This window comes from Hypanus sabinus, chromosome 19, assembly GCF_030144855.1.
Source record: "Hypanus sabinus isolate sHypSab1 chromosome 19, sHypSab1.hap1, whole genome shotgun sequence".
In the NCBI taxonomy this organism is placed as follows: domain Eukaryota; kingdom Metazoa; phylum Chordata; class Chondrichthyes; order Myliobatiformes; family Dasyatidae; genus Hypanus; species Hypanus sabinus.
In genome coordinates, this window is record NC_082724.1 from 78,262,051 (window position 1) to 78,276,937 (window position 14,887).

At 40.8% G+C, this 14,887-nt stretch overlaps 1 protein-coding gene across 2 annotated transcripts in view; it reads right to left on the reverse strand.

Annotated features, from left to right (window-relative positions):
- Positions 1 to 10,796, reverse strand: part of spdl1 (spindle apparatus coiled-coil protein 1) — a 68,736-nt gene extending 57,940 nt beyond the window's left edge. Inside the window, exon 1 of one of the 2 annotated variants that reach the window (XM_059944829.1) lies at positions 10,559 to 10,796. The gene's annotated coding sequence lies outside the window, so the exon portion shown is untranslated. Of the gene's footprint in view, positions 1 to 10,518 lie in introns of both variants that reach the window. The other variant, XM_059944830.1, reaches the window with a different exon arrangement.
- Between the last annotated feature and the right edge of the window lie 4,091 nt (positions 10,797 to 14,887).

Here is a 14,887-nt window from a genome sequence, read left to right on the forward strand (position 1 = left end):
CCAGCTTATGATTAACAGATGCTGTTATCGTCTCCATTTTACCAATTATAGCTCCCATTGTTCACTGATTAAAGCATCAAAGTGAGTGCAGAGGGCGAGTCCCTGCTGCTGCTCCTGGAGAGCGTTGCCCGCCCATGTTTTTTTCTGTGTTTTGGATGTGAACTTGGACTATAGACTTTTTTTTTCCAGTCTTATAGTTTTTATATTATACTTATTTGCCTGATCTTCTGTGTTTCTTGTGCGGGTGGGGGGGAATGGTGCTGTCAATGTGCCTGACCTGTTTTGTTCTTCTTGTGCAGGAGGAGTGATTCGGGGGTGATGTGCCTGTTCTGTTTTTGTTAGTTTTTTTTTTAAATGAGGTGGTGGGATTTGGGGGTAGATCATCATGCTGCCTTTTTCTTCCTTGGTTTCCTGGCTACCCAGAGAATAGAAGAATTTCAGTGTTGTATACTTTGATAATAAATGAACCTTTGAACCTTTTTAAACAGCCACAGTGATTGATGGTAGAAGCTGTTCGGCAAGAGTGTCTTGTCTCAATTAAGAGACACAGTGTCCCAAATAAACTAAGGAAATCACGAATACTTTCTCAGCAACGCACACAAAATGCTGGAGGAACTCCGTAGGGCAGGCAGCATTTATCAAAAAGAGCAAACAGTCAATGCTTCGGGGCTGAGACCTTTCAGCATTTTGTGTGTTGCTTAGATTTCTAGCATCTGCAGATTTTCTCATGTTTCTGGCCCCCGGATATATTTTTCCCGATTAGTTTTTGTTCTTTAAGAGTTGTCTCACATGAGTAGTTGCCCTGATTAACTGGAATCCACTATACTCAAATTCCATAACAAAATTATAACCAAAAAAATATAGTTTTATCAAATACTTCCTTCACAGGCCATCCAGTTGAACACGCAAAAGCTTCCACACACAAAGATGTGAAGGTTGACTGCCACTTATAAAAGTGTGTCTTTTTTTAAAAAAAATACAAAGGCTGGTTTATTCAGTATGAATGATTAAATAGCTTAGTACAAAGATGAACACTAATATTCAACATGAATTCAATAAAGAATTCAAATATTTTCCAAATAACACTAGTATTCTCTTAAGTTATGTAGATTCTAACCAGAATGGAATACCCAACAAACCATTTAATATTATACCACCATCTTTGTGCCATACCAGACTTGCCTGCCAGATTAGGAAAAAGAACTTTGAAGATGAAAGAAAGCATTAAACTTCCACAAATCCACAAGGCTGGCAGTGCAGTACAAGTCTGCAGCCAAAAGAATAAGTCCTATTTAAAACATGGTTGAATGATCCTTTGATCAGCTTTGATACTGCTTGCTCCAAAGCCTTCAAGATGCTCTCAGTGTCTGACTCAAATGAATTGCACAGTGGTTAGACGTGCACAGACTACAAGTGAGCACTATCAAGCCAAACATTGGCTAAATAACTCTCACAATGCATTTACCAGTCAAAATTTCAACATACATAGAATGTTTATAATTAACAACTTCAAAACATTTATGACCTTCAAAACATTTTGGCTTGTCAGGATTAGTGCAGCTTAACTTCGAATTAAACAAAATTAGCGTGGCAATATTGGACATCATGATTCAAGTATTCCTTCTGCATTGTCCAGTGAGCAAACTGCTCTCTTACAATGACTGTTGCCAGCAAATATTTAAAGCACAAACATTTATTACTAATTTCAAGTTTCTTCATTCACACCAATTTATATTTTAGTACAATGCCCAGTATAAAATCCAAACAAATGTTAACATCGTAGATCAGGGAGAATTGGTCACCCCAACATATCAATGAAAGCATTCCAAAGTTCCAATTTGTGTTCTTAAAGAGCCTTTTGTGCATTTCTTTAAAAAAAATGCAACTTAGTGTTTGTGCATACATAAAAAAAGCATAAATTATATTGTTGGTAGATGAACCACTCACAAAATCTGAGACAAATCTGCTCTGCAGACCTATTACCAAAAATACATTTTGAACAATTCTGAAATAATTTCTAAGCTGCTCCAAATATTAAACTATTTGTTTTATGACCATAAAAACACAAGATAAGACAATGCATATTTATCCACAAATATGTAAGTCACATTTTGAGGGGGAGAATCCATTTGAATTGAGAGATCACAAACTTTTCCCATTTGGAAGGCTATCAACTCCACCTGGAGAAATGGGCTGAAACATGGCAGATGAAATTTAAGACAGACAAGTACGAGATGTTGCACTTTGGAAGGACAAATTAGGGTAAGACTTGCACAATGAGAGGTAGGGCACAGAGGAGTGTGATAGATCAGAGAGATCTGGGAACATAGATCCATTATTCATTGAAAGTGGCACTACAGGTATATTGGGTCATAAAGAAAGCTCTTGGCACATTGGCCTTATAAATCCAAGAACTGAGTATAGGAGTTGGAATGTTATGTTGAAATGGTATAGAACATTGGCAAGGCCTAATTTGAAGTATTGTGTAGGTGTGGCCACGTACTTACAGGAAAAATGTCCACACAACCTAGAAACAGAATAATGTCACTCAGCCCATTCATTCTGCTCCACCAATCCATGAAAACTGATTTACTAGACCTGTCAACCCCATTCTCCTACCTTCTCCTCATAGCCTTTGGCACCCTGACTAATCAAGAACCCATCAAACTCTACTTAAATATACCCATTAACTTCCATGGATTCACCACATTTTGGCTAAAGAAATTCCTTTTCAACTCTGTTCTAAGTGGATGTCCCTCTATTCTGATGCCGTACCCTCTGGTCCGAGAGGAATTCTCCATATCCACTTGTCTAGGCCTTTCAATATTTGATGGATTTCAATGAAATACCCCCCTCATTCTTCTAAACTGGTGAATACAGGCCTAGAGCCATCAAACAGTCCTCACATTTTAACCTTTTCATTCCCAGAATCATTCTCATGAACCTCCTCTGGACCTCTCCAATGCCAATACACATTTCCTTAAATAAGGGGCCCAAAACTGCTCACAATACTCCAAGTGCCTTATAAAACCTCAGCATTACATACTTGCTCTTATGTTCTAGTCATCTCAAAATGAATGCTAATATTGCATTTGCCTTCTGAACTGCCACTCAACCTGGAAGTTAACCTTTAGGGGATCTTTGCACCTCTGCTTTTTGAATTTTCTCCCAGTTTAGAAAACAGACTACACCTTTATTCCTTCTTTCAAAGTACATGAGCAGACACTTTCCTACACTATATTTTATCTGGCGCTTCTTTGTCCATTCTTCCAATCCAAATCCTTCTGCAGACTACATGCTTCCTTCACACTACTTACCCCTTAACCAATTTTCATATCATCCATGAACCTGGCCACAAAATTTTCGATTACATCATCCAAATCATTGACATATAACGGGAAAAAAATGGTCTCAATGGATACCCCAGTGGAAGACCACTAGTTACTGGCAACCAACCAGAATGAATTCCCTTTCTTCCAACTCTGACTCCTGCCAATCAGATAATCTTCTATCCATGCTAGTATCTTTCCTGAAGCACCCTAGGCTCTTATCTTGTTAAGCAACTTCATTTACAGCATCTCAGCAAAGGCCTTCTGAAAACCCAAATAAATATCTACTGACTATTCTGCCTATTATTTCCTCAACAGATTTATCAGGCAAGATTTCCCCTTAAGGAGACCATGCTGACTTTGGCCTATTTTATCATGTGCCTCCAAATACCCCAAAACCTTAATAATGCACTTCAACATCTCTCCAACCACTGAGGTCAGCCTAACTAGCCTATAATTTCCTTTCTTCTAACCCCCTTCCTTCTTAAAAGAGTGAAATGACATTTGCAATCTTCCAGTCCTCCAGAATCATGTTAGAATCTATGGATTCTTTACAAGTCATTATTAATGCTTACAGAATCTCGAGGTACCTCCTTCAGAACCCTGGATTGCAGTCGTTCACGTCGAGGTGACTTATTTACCTTCAGACGTCTCAGCATCCCAAGCAACTACACTCACTTCAACCCCCCCGGACACTGTCGTGTTTCTGGCATTCTGCTAGTGCCTTCCACAATGAAGACTGACACAAAATACTTAAGTTCCTCTTCCATTACTTCATCAGAATCAGGTTTATTATCACCAGCATGTGATGTGAAATTTGTGAAATAATATAGAATTTAAAAGAAAACACACAATAAAATAGCTAAATAAATCAATTACAGTATACATATATGAATAATTTAAAAATCATGCAAAAGACAGAAATTCTATGTATTAAAAAACTGAGGTAGTGCCCAAGGTTTCAATGCCCATTTAGGAATCAGATGGCAGAGGGGAAGAAGCTGTTCCTGAATCACTGAGTGTGTGCCTTCAGGCTTCTGTTCCTCCTACCTGATGGTAACAGTGAGAAAAGGGCATGTCCTGGGTGCTGGGGGCTCCTTAATAATGGACACTGCCTTTCTGAGACACCGCTGCTTGAAGACGTCCTGGGTACTTTGTAGGCTAGTACCCAAGATGGAGCTGACTAGATTTACAACCCTCTGCAGCTTCTTTCGGTCCTGTGCGGTAGGCACCGCCCCCAAACCAGACAGTGATACAGCCCGTCAGAATACCAAATCTCTTCAAACTCCCCCATTACCACCTCTCCCATTTCATTTTCCAGCAGTCCAATTTCCATTCTCATTTATTTTTACTGTTCACATAACCAAAAAAAAAAAAATGGTATCCTCATTTTCCTCCAGTCCTGCCAAAGGGTTTCCGCCCAAAACATTGACTGTACTATTTCTCCCCATAGATGCTGCCTGGCCTGCAGAGTTCCTCCAGCATTGTGCTTTAAGAACATTTTTTTTAATTGCCTTCTGCTAGTTTTTAAAAAGCTTCCCAATCCTCTCACTTCCTACTAATCTTTGCAATATTATATGCCTTCTGTTTGTTTTTATGATACCATTTACTTCCCTTGTTGTCCAAGGTTGGTTGTCTCATCCTCCCTTTAAAACACTTCATCTTTGGGATGCATCTTTTCTTCCAGCACCTTCCAAGCTGTTCACAGAAACACCAGCCTTCGTTGTTCTGCCATAATCCCTTCTAGTGACCCCTTCCTATCAACTTTAGCTAGCTCTTCTCTCATGCCTCCGACATTCCCTTTACTACACTTTAATACTGATACATCCGATTTTATCTTCTCCCTCTCAAACAGCAGGGTGAATGCCATATTATCATCTTTGCCTCACAAGGGTTCAATGCTCTAAAAAGCCATCTTGTAGGCATACTACAAATTCTGTCTCTGAGGATCCAGCACTAATCTAACTTTCGCAATTTACTTGCATATTGAAATGACTACTGTAACATTGCCCATATTACAAGCCTTTTCTATTTCCCATTGAAATTTAAAACCACATCTTGCTCATAAGTCACTAAGACTGAAAGAATACAGAAAAAAAAATTACAAGGATGAGGCTAGGATTTGAAGACCTGAGTTATAGAGAAAGGGCGAACAGGTGAGGAACTTATTCCCTAGAGCATAGGAGAACGAAGAGAAATTTGGTAGTGGTATAAACAATTATGCAGGATATAGATAGGGTAAATGCAAGCATGTTTTTTCTACTGGGGTTAGGTGAGACTAGAAGCCATGGATTAAGGGTGGAGGTGAAATTTTTAAGGGAAGCACGAGAGAGAACTTCTTTACTCAGAGGTCAGTGAGAGTGTGGAAGAAGCTGCCACAAGTGGTAGATACAGATTCAATTTCAACATTCAAGAGAAATTTAGAGAGGTACATGGATGGGAGGTGTATGGAGGGCTATGGTCCAAGTGCTGGTCAATGGAACTAAGCAGAATAATAGCTTGGCATGGAATAAATGGACTGAATGACTCCACAACTATTAGCTTCTAAATTTTAATTTTTAATTTCTTTAATGCTTAGAATTTCTCTTGTGAATAAACTCCTTTAATAACAACCTTCTGTAATTATCTAAAGATTGGATCTGCTCATAAAATAACAACCCATAACTTAGGAAGGCTAAGTATCTGACTAATGAACACCCTATATTTTATTTTGGATCATTACATTTTGATGCAACTATTAAGCAACTTGGAACAAGCAGAACCTATTGAAAATAATTACTCAAGTGCTATAAACAGGCAAATTCTTTTGCCTTCAAACCAACACTGCAATCTCTGAGCGGCGATGGAAACTTCATTCAAGTTCTGACATCTGTCCATCTGCTAATATTCATCACCTGATTCAAGATCAGAACTTGCAGAATTTAGAGCAAATAAATTTGTTACAAAAAATTTTAATTAACATTCAGATTATAATGAGCACAAGTACTGCACAGTACAACCATTTGTGAAGTATCAAGGTAAGCAACTTGATTACTTACAGCTAACACACTGAGAAGATAAACTTAAAACCTTTGTGACAATTAAAGAATATTCCTTTATTAAGGAATTCCAATAAAGAATTATTCACATGTTTAGACAATTTCCTGCTGGGCTTTATCACGGAATTATGATACAGATTAGTCCCGCCCACAGTGCATTTTCCAGTCATTAAGAAATATAAATGGGAAAAGGAATGTTTTATTACCAATAAACACTTCTCAGGCTGGCAGCCGGCTACAGATATCCATCATTTTGATGACACACTCCACCATCATCATCAGGGATGCCTGAGCATGTCTAGTCCGGTGGCATTTACACTCCAGTTGTCTGTTCCTCCTGACAAATCAGGTTTCCTCTCCCCCACCTTGTCCCATAGATCAGCATAGTTCAACACAGAGCAGAGTCATAGAGCAAGGATTGGAACCGGTTTGATCCTCAGGAGCTGACACCCTGACCGTTTCAGTCTGGGCCGGCACATCAATGCCCAAACATCAAATTGCTTTAAAGTCCAAAGTTACAGACTATAACCTGTGATTATTGTTTGCCAGATAAAAAAAAAGTGATGAACAAAGTATTTAGTTGTTTTCCTTGTTTCGTTAGCCACCAGCCAGAAGTTGCTATGGTTCACCAGCACTATGTTAAACTAGAAAATGCAACAACTGCATCCTCCAAATCTTTATTTTCATTGTAACATTCAAGATAATTGTCAATACCTTTAATTCGTCATAGATCCTAACTTGCTGAAGGAATTAAAGAGTTTCATTTTCATTCAAGGCTGTTTCTGGCATCTCCAAGCCTAAATGCTTGAAACTGCAGTGAACAAAACCAGCTCTGAATTGTCTCAATGATTATTTCTCTCCAACTATTAGTGACAGAAAAAATCACTGGCTTTTGAACACCAACATACGCAACTGACACCATTTTAAAACTGTTTGCTCTAAGCGTGGCTTAGTGCTTACCAGCAAAACGAGCACACAGCTAGTACCATGCTTGACAAGACTCCTATCCCAATTAAATGGCATAGTGTCCCAAATAAACAGCGGCCATGATTAACCAATGGCTCAATTAATCGGAATCCTCTGTATTGGAAAGTAATAAAAGGAGTAAACTAATTGCAAAATCACAGGTCTTTGCAAATTGCTCTTTTAAAATGCAGCAAAAGGATTTTATGTGGGAACAATTTATTTTTTTCCCTCTGTAAAAGCTATTACTGATTTGCTATGGACTAACTTATTTGTACAGTTTACGACAAGAAGTTTATAACTTTAAGAGGACCTTAGTATCTCTCCAATTCAAAATTTCACACCAATACAGGGCTATGACTTTAAAACATGTATGGTGAGCATCTTCATAAAAATCAAAATATAAATTGAGCTATACTAGTAACAAAAACATGAGAAAATCTGCAGATGCTGGAAAATTCAAGCAACACACACAAAATGCTGGTGGAACGCAGCAGGCCAGGCAGAATCCATAGGAGGAAGTACAGTCAACATTTCGGGTCGAGACCCTTCATCAGGACTAACGGAAGAAAGAGATTTGAAAGTGGGACAAGGAGATCCAAAATGATAGAAGACAGGAGGGGGAGGGATGAAGCTAAGAGCTAGAGGGTTGATTGGTAAAAGGGATACAGAGCTGGAGAAGGGAGAGGATCATGGGACGGGAGGCCTAGGGAGAAAGGGGGAGGGGAGCACCAGAGGAAGATGGAGAACAGGCAAGGAGTGATTGTGAGAGGGACAGAGAGAGAAAAAAAAGAAAAGAAAAAAGGGAAAATAATAAATAGATAAATAAAAGAAATGAGGGATGGGGTGAGAAGGGGAGGAGGGGAATTAACAGAAGTTAGAGAAATTGATGTTCATGCCATCAGGTTGGAGGCTACCCAGCCGGAATATACCAAGCCTCCAACCTGAGTGTGGCTTCATCTTGACAGTAGAGGAGGCCATGGATTGATATATCAGAACGGGAATGGGACGTGGAATTAAAATGTATGGCCACTGGGAGATCCTGCTTTCTCTGGCGGACCGAGCGTAGGTGTTCAGCGAAACGGTCTCCCAGTCCGCATCGGACACAGTATACCACACCAGCCAACTCACAGGTGAAGTGTCGCCTCAACTGGAAGGACTGTCTGGGGCCCTGAATGGTGATGAGTGAGGAAGTGTAAGGACAGGTGTAGCACTTGTTTCACTTACAAGGGTAAGTGCCAGGAGGGAGATCGGTGGGAAGGGATGGGGGTGGGGGGGGGAAACAAATGGACAAGGGAGACGCATCCTTGCGGATAGCAGAACAAGACAAGAGGAACCCTATCCCTAGTGGGGTGGTGGGAGGAAGGGGTGAGAGCAGATGAGCATGAAATGGGAGAAATGCATTTGAGGTCTGAGTTGATAGTGAAGGAAGTGAAGCCCCTTTCTTTAAAAAAAGGAAGACATCTCCTTTTGGTGCGATATACTGTGCCTGGTGCTCCCGGTGTGGCCTGCTATATATCGAGATGAAGCCACGCTCGGATTGGAGGAACAACACCTTATATCCATCTGGGTAGCCTCCAACCTGATGGGATGTGCATTGATTTCTCTAGCTTCCATTAATGCCCCTCCTCTCCTTCTTACCCCATCCCCAATTTTTATTTTTGCTTCCTCTCTTTCCCTCTCACAATCACTCCTTGCCTGTCCTCCATCTTCCTCTGGTGCTCCCTTCCCCCTTTCTTTCTTCCAAGGCCTTCCATCTTATGATACCCTCCTCCCCTTCTCCAGCCCTGTATCCCTTTTGCCAATCAACTTCCCAGCTCTAGGCTTCATCCTTCCCCCTCCTGTCATCTTTTTACCTACCCTAATTATATCACAATCAACACAAAACTACACAATTTACCAAGCCCATATTCAATCCAACCATAACATACCCATTGGAGTGGAAGGCACCACTATGAACTTTCTTTAAAAAAAATTGTAACAAATAAAACAAATTGCTAAACTTCTAGATCATTGCACAGCTACTTAAATGCAAAGAATAGGAACCTGCAGTCAAGGTCAATGTTGAAATTAAATAACTTAATAAGAGAGTCGAATCTTTTCATGAAAATTGTAATTGACAATTCCAGGCCACCTCTGGATTAGGTGCATTTTGGATTTGTCTTTAAACAATTTGGGAAACCAAAGCCAAGGACAGCTGCAAACCATCATCTGAGAAGAAACAGCAACTTTGGAAGCCAACAGATGTGCAGAATTAGAAGAAATGATAAGAAAACAGAAAGAGAGCCAGCAACAAAGAAAGCCCAATCTGCCATCTGGAACTACCTGTCCTGAATGCGGAAGAATTTTCAAAGCCACCTGAGAGCCCATAAATAGATCAACGGAACAAAGACCATCACCCTTGACCTCGAGGGATAACCACAACAACGACACCAAAAATAAGCCGTTGTACTTTAAATTTTACAGTACATTTCAGATTTGAATAGAGCCAACGCTATTCATTAAGTGGCTTTATCAGAATCTAAAAAGTGTTTAAAAATTAAAAAAATAAACATACTATTTATTAGTTTACAGATTGTAGATCTAACCGTCAGGTAAAAATGGAGCAAGTGACAACGTAAAGAAAGCATTATTGCCTTCTGTCTGCTTATAAATGAACGAACTTTTTAATCATTTGTTAATATTCCACATTTAGCTGCAAAGAAAAAGATTTGAGACAGACCAGCAATGTTAGATATGCTACTGTATCTTTTTAAATAAAAAAACTGACAAATAGCAGTTGTAAAACAAAGTTAAATAGTTAAAGGTAACTACTTAGTGGAGATAGCCAGTGGCTGAGCGGAAATTGAGACCAAAAAAAGGGGGAGTTTGAACGAGGGAAGGAATACAAGATAATTGAGCCGAGAATTAACATTTCAGAATGGCGCAGATTTTTCAAGAGAGTTTAGACGACAATGCCAAATTGCCCTGACAACAGTGAAGACGACCAAAGACATTTTAAGCAGATGGTGTAATCATTACTAAATAGATTTCACTGGTTCACATTTCCCATAAACCATTTAAAAACGTTCACATATCTTGTACATAATCTGAACTATGACAGTAAACTAAATAACGTATGCAGTTCCAGAAGAAAAATGCATGCAAACAGCAAGGTACAGCTGAGAGATCTGGAATCATTTAAATACCGCAACTGCCTCCTCAGAGTCGATGTAAGTGTACAAGTACCGCTTTAATCCGCAATGCAGTTTATTTTGACACGGCTCCAACTGCAGTTTGGAAATTCAGGACTGCCCGGTGACCTTCCACAATGAGACCGGATCAGACTGCTCGCAATAACGGGAATGCGCGCCTGCACCCGACCTCATCTCCGGATGGGAAATCGGGCTGGTCACGCGTTACCCAAAGCGGCCTCCAGCGACGGGCTGCAAGGCCCCACCTGATGGCGAAGCCGCGGCGCCGCCAACCGCCCACGTCCAGTTTGAACTGAGGAGCGAGCCAATCACGGCGTTCCGCTGCCTGACGGCCACGCCCCCAAACGCTGGTCTCGCGAGATCTAGCGGCTGCCAAGCACCGGGATCGCGGCCGGCGTTCAATGCACCGCATAGCATAGAAGAAAAACAGTAAATCCATTCCAGTATACGTTTCTTCAATAGATTAAAAATCATGCAAAAAAACAATATGTTAAAAAAGTAAGGTGGTGTTCACAGGTTGAATGTCCATTTAGGAATCAGATGGCAGAGGGGAAGAAGCTGTCCCTGAATCTCTGAGTGTGTGCCTTCAGGCTTCTGTACCTCCCACCTCATGGTAACAGCGAGAAGGGGGCATGTCCTGGGTGCTGGGGGTCCTTAATGGACGCTGGCTTGCTCAGACACACACGCATACAATGCTGGAGAAATTCAGCATCTTTATGAAGAGTCGAAATTTCGAGCTGTGAGCCTGATAAGTTCAATGTTCCCTGTACAGGAGCTGAAAATGTTTCGTGTTTTTTGCCTGGTATTTTCCCAAATCATTGTCATTTCCTCACAGTTGCACTGAGGCATTGCACTGGTTTGTCTGAAAGGCAGTACAGGTCAAGCTGTGTGCCTAACCTGTTCCATATTTGGGAACTCAAATAAGATTTTATTTCTGGAGAATCTCTTGTGTAACAATGAAATGAACACATGGCTTTGATATTTGACTTCCTAAAGTCTGAACAGGATCCAACTCTGGCATAATTGCTCAGGGTTTGTTCCTGTCCTAAAGAGGACAGGGCCCATTTCTCAACAAAAAGTGAAATTTGCTATCCTATTGGACAGCTCAGGTTCAAAGATCTTAACAGTTAATTGTTTCTTTTCGTTTTTTTCTTTCAGTTTCGAAGTTCGTGCTGCAGACCGAATTCCATGTCATCTATAGTTAGAAAACAGGCATTCACAGCATTCTAGCGATCCAACTGAATTACAATGTGACCAGACAAGCTGAACTGTAATACTTGCATTAAAAAGTCATGCAGTTACTCCAAGAAAAATGCAGCAACATTTTCAACTTCTTTTCACAGACTTTACAAAACTTTCAACTGGAAAAAGAGGGGACAGTGAAAAATTCCTTCTCAAATTTTGCTGCCTTTGTGTTTAGAGCTACCTGGGCAAATGGGGCTTGCTGAGTTGGCACAGACAACTTCTTGGTTGGCACAGACAGTTTGGGACAAAGAGCCTGCTTCCTTGCTGTATTACTCTATGATTCCTCCATGTGGTGCGTTGCAAACTCTGATTTGAAGTAATAGATTAACTTTAGACACCTCCAGTTCATATTTCAGTGGCTTAGACTATTGCACCCATTCCTTATTCTTTCTTGCTGCAATGTTACACATATCCTTCAAAACGCAGATCATTGATTATCTTAATATCTACCTCAAAAATTTGCTGATGAAATTCAGTTATGTCTCACTCAAGGAGTGTTTGAAGATACCTTTTATACTTTCAGCACTGTTGTAAGAATGACTAAATAACAAATTTAATCATAATTTTCTTTCTCTTGTAAATGAACAGTGGCTCTTTCCACCCTGTCTCCTGTAAAAATGATATTACTTTTTCTTCGTTCCTTTGTCTCCACTGTATCTGTTCCTAGGATGCTGCTTTCCTTTCCAGCTCATCAGAGATGTCCTCCTTTTTCGAAGAACAGGGTTTCCCTTCCTCCACCATAGATGATGCCCTCACTGTCTCCTCTATTTGCCGAACATCTGTGCTCACCTCATCTTCCCACCACCTTCACACTGATAGCGTTCCTTTTGTTCTTATCTACCATCCTATGAGCCTCCACGTCCATTATATCTTTCTCTACAACTTCCACCATCTCCAAAAGGATCCTACCACCAACCACACATTTACTCTCTCCCCTGCTTTCTGCAGGGATTGCTCCCTCCACAATTCTGTTATCCATTCATCCCTCCCCACTCCCAGCAGTTATCCTTGCAAGCAGTCAAAGTGCTACATCTGCCCTTTCATCTCCTCCCTCACCGTTCAGGGCCCCAAACAGTCCTTCCGGGTCGATTTATTGTGTCTGGTGCTCCCGAGGCCTGTTGTAAACAGGAGAACACCTCCACCCGTGCACCAGAAGCGGAACTTCCTGGTGGCCACACATCTTAATTCCCATTCTTACACATTTTATCCATGGCCTCCTCTTGTGCCACAATGAGGCCACCCTGAGGTTGGAGGAGCAACACCTTCTATTCCATCTGTGTAATCTCCAACCTGATGGTATGAATACCGATTTCTCATTTTGGTAAAAAGAAAATTCTCTCCCACTCCCTCCTCTTCCATTCCTCACTCTGGCTTTTTAACCTCTCCTCACCTGCCTATCACCTCCTCCTGGTTTCCCACCTCTTTCCTTTTCTTCTATGGTCCACTCTACTCTCCTATCAGATTCCTTCATCTCCAGCCCTAATCCTTTCCCACCCACCTGGCACATTCTAGCTAGCCTCCCCTCACCCCACCTTCTTTCTCTGGCTTCTTCCCTCTTTCTTTCCAGTCCTGAAGAAACATCTCTGACCAAACTCTTGACTTGCTGTTCATTTCCATGGATGTTACCTGACCTGACCTGCTGACTTCCTCCAGCATTTTGTGTGAGCTACATATTTAGTTTGGTCACTTTTTTTTTAAGGAGTTTCCCGATCTCTTTAAAAGTTGGAGTCATTTTTTGGATTGATTGGTTTGGGAATTAAAACAAAGATTTTTTCTTTGTCACACCTGGCTTTTGACTTCCAAAAGTCTGAACAGTATCCAACTCTGACACAACTGCCTGTCTTATTGTGCCCTCAAGATGAGGTCATTAACAACTTCTCAATAAAGAAGGACAATTCATTATTACATTTCACATTGTGATCCTATTGTACATGCCAGAAAGAGATCTTAAAGCTTGACTTTTGTTCCAACAGAGGATCTTTGACCGAAAATGATAATAGTCGTGGGATCCTACAACACTGAAGCAGGACTTTTAACCACCAGTCCACCTGTCCATACCCCACCCAACCCCTCCCATTGACCTTACCAACACAAGTGCCATTTGTCCACACTAGGACCATACTTTGGTGATTCAAATATTTGTCCAGATGTTTCTCAATTTTTGAAAGAGTATGTAATTCTACCACCTCTTAAAACAACACATTCCAGATTCTAGTCACACTGTGTGAAAGAATTCCCCCTTGGATCCCCTCTAAGTTTCTTGGCTCATACCTCAATCCTATAACTTTTGCTTTTGGACACCCCTACCATTTAGAAAAGGATTTTTGGTATCTGCCACCCTCAATTTTATAAACCTCTGTTAAGTTATGAATTCAGCCTCCTCTGTTCTGGAGAAGACAAACCTAATAAATTCCATTCTCACCTGATATATGTTTTGCATCCATCCTGAATACACAAAAGACCACAAATCTTAGAACTTGCACCAAAAAATCCACACACACACCAACCCCCAAATGAAACAGGGGTCACAGCCAGTATCATGGGAAAGGGGTTGGGCAAGAGCTGACAAGTGATAAGTGGAACCAGCTGAGGAGAGGTTGGTCGGCAGATGGAGTCAGGTGGGAAAGGGAAGAGTGGAGATACCAATACAAACTGGGAGATGATAAATTAAGGCAATAAAAAGGTGCAACTTATGGAACCTGATAAAAAAGGAAGGTGAAGAGGAGAGTGCAGAACAGGTGAACTGTCTGGATGTGTTTGACTGGTCTTCCTCTCTTTGCTAGCTGTGTTGGAGGAAAATGCAGGAGTCATGGGATCTACGTTGCCAGGACTGATCGGCGAGGCTGTTTTGTTGTTCATGGTGCATGTGTTCTTGGATTCCGGCTACTCGTTTTTTTGTTGGTTTTGAAGGGTTTGATCAGCGTAATTGATGCGGACTGGGCAGCTTTGGCAAAGAGTGACCCTAGCTAGCAATGGCTAACAGCACAGCGCTGAAGTGAACTAAATTGAATACTATTGGTTTCATGTTTGATGGTCTATGTGTTTTTCACTTGCTTTTTACCTTTTGTGCAATCTTATCTTTTATTTTTGCATGTTGGGTGTTTGATATTCTCTTGAA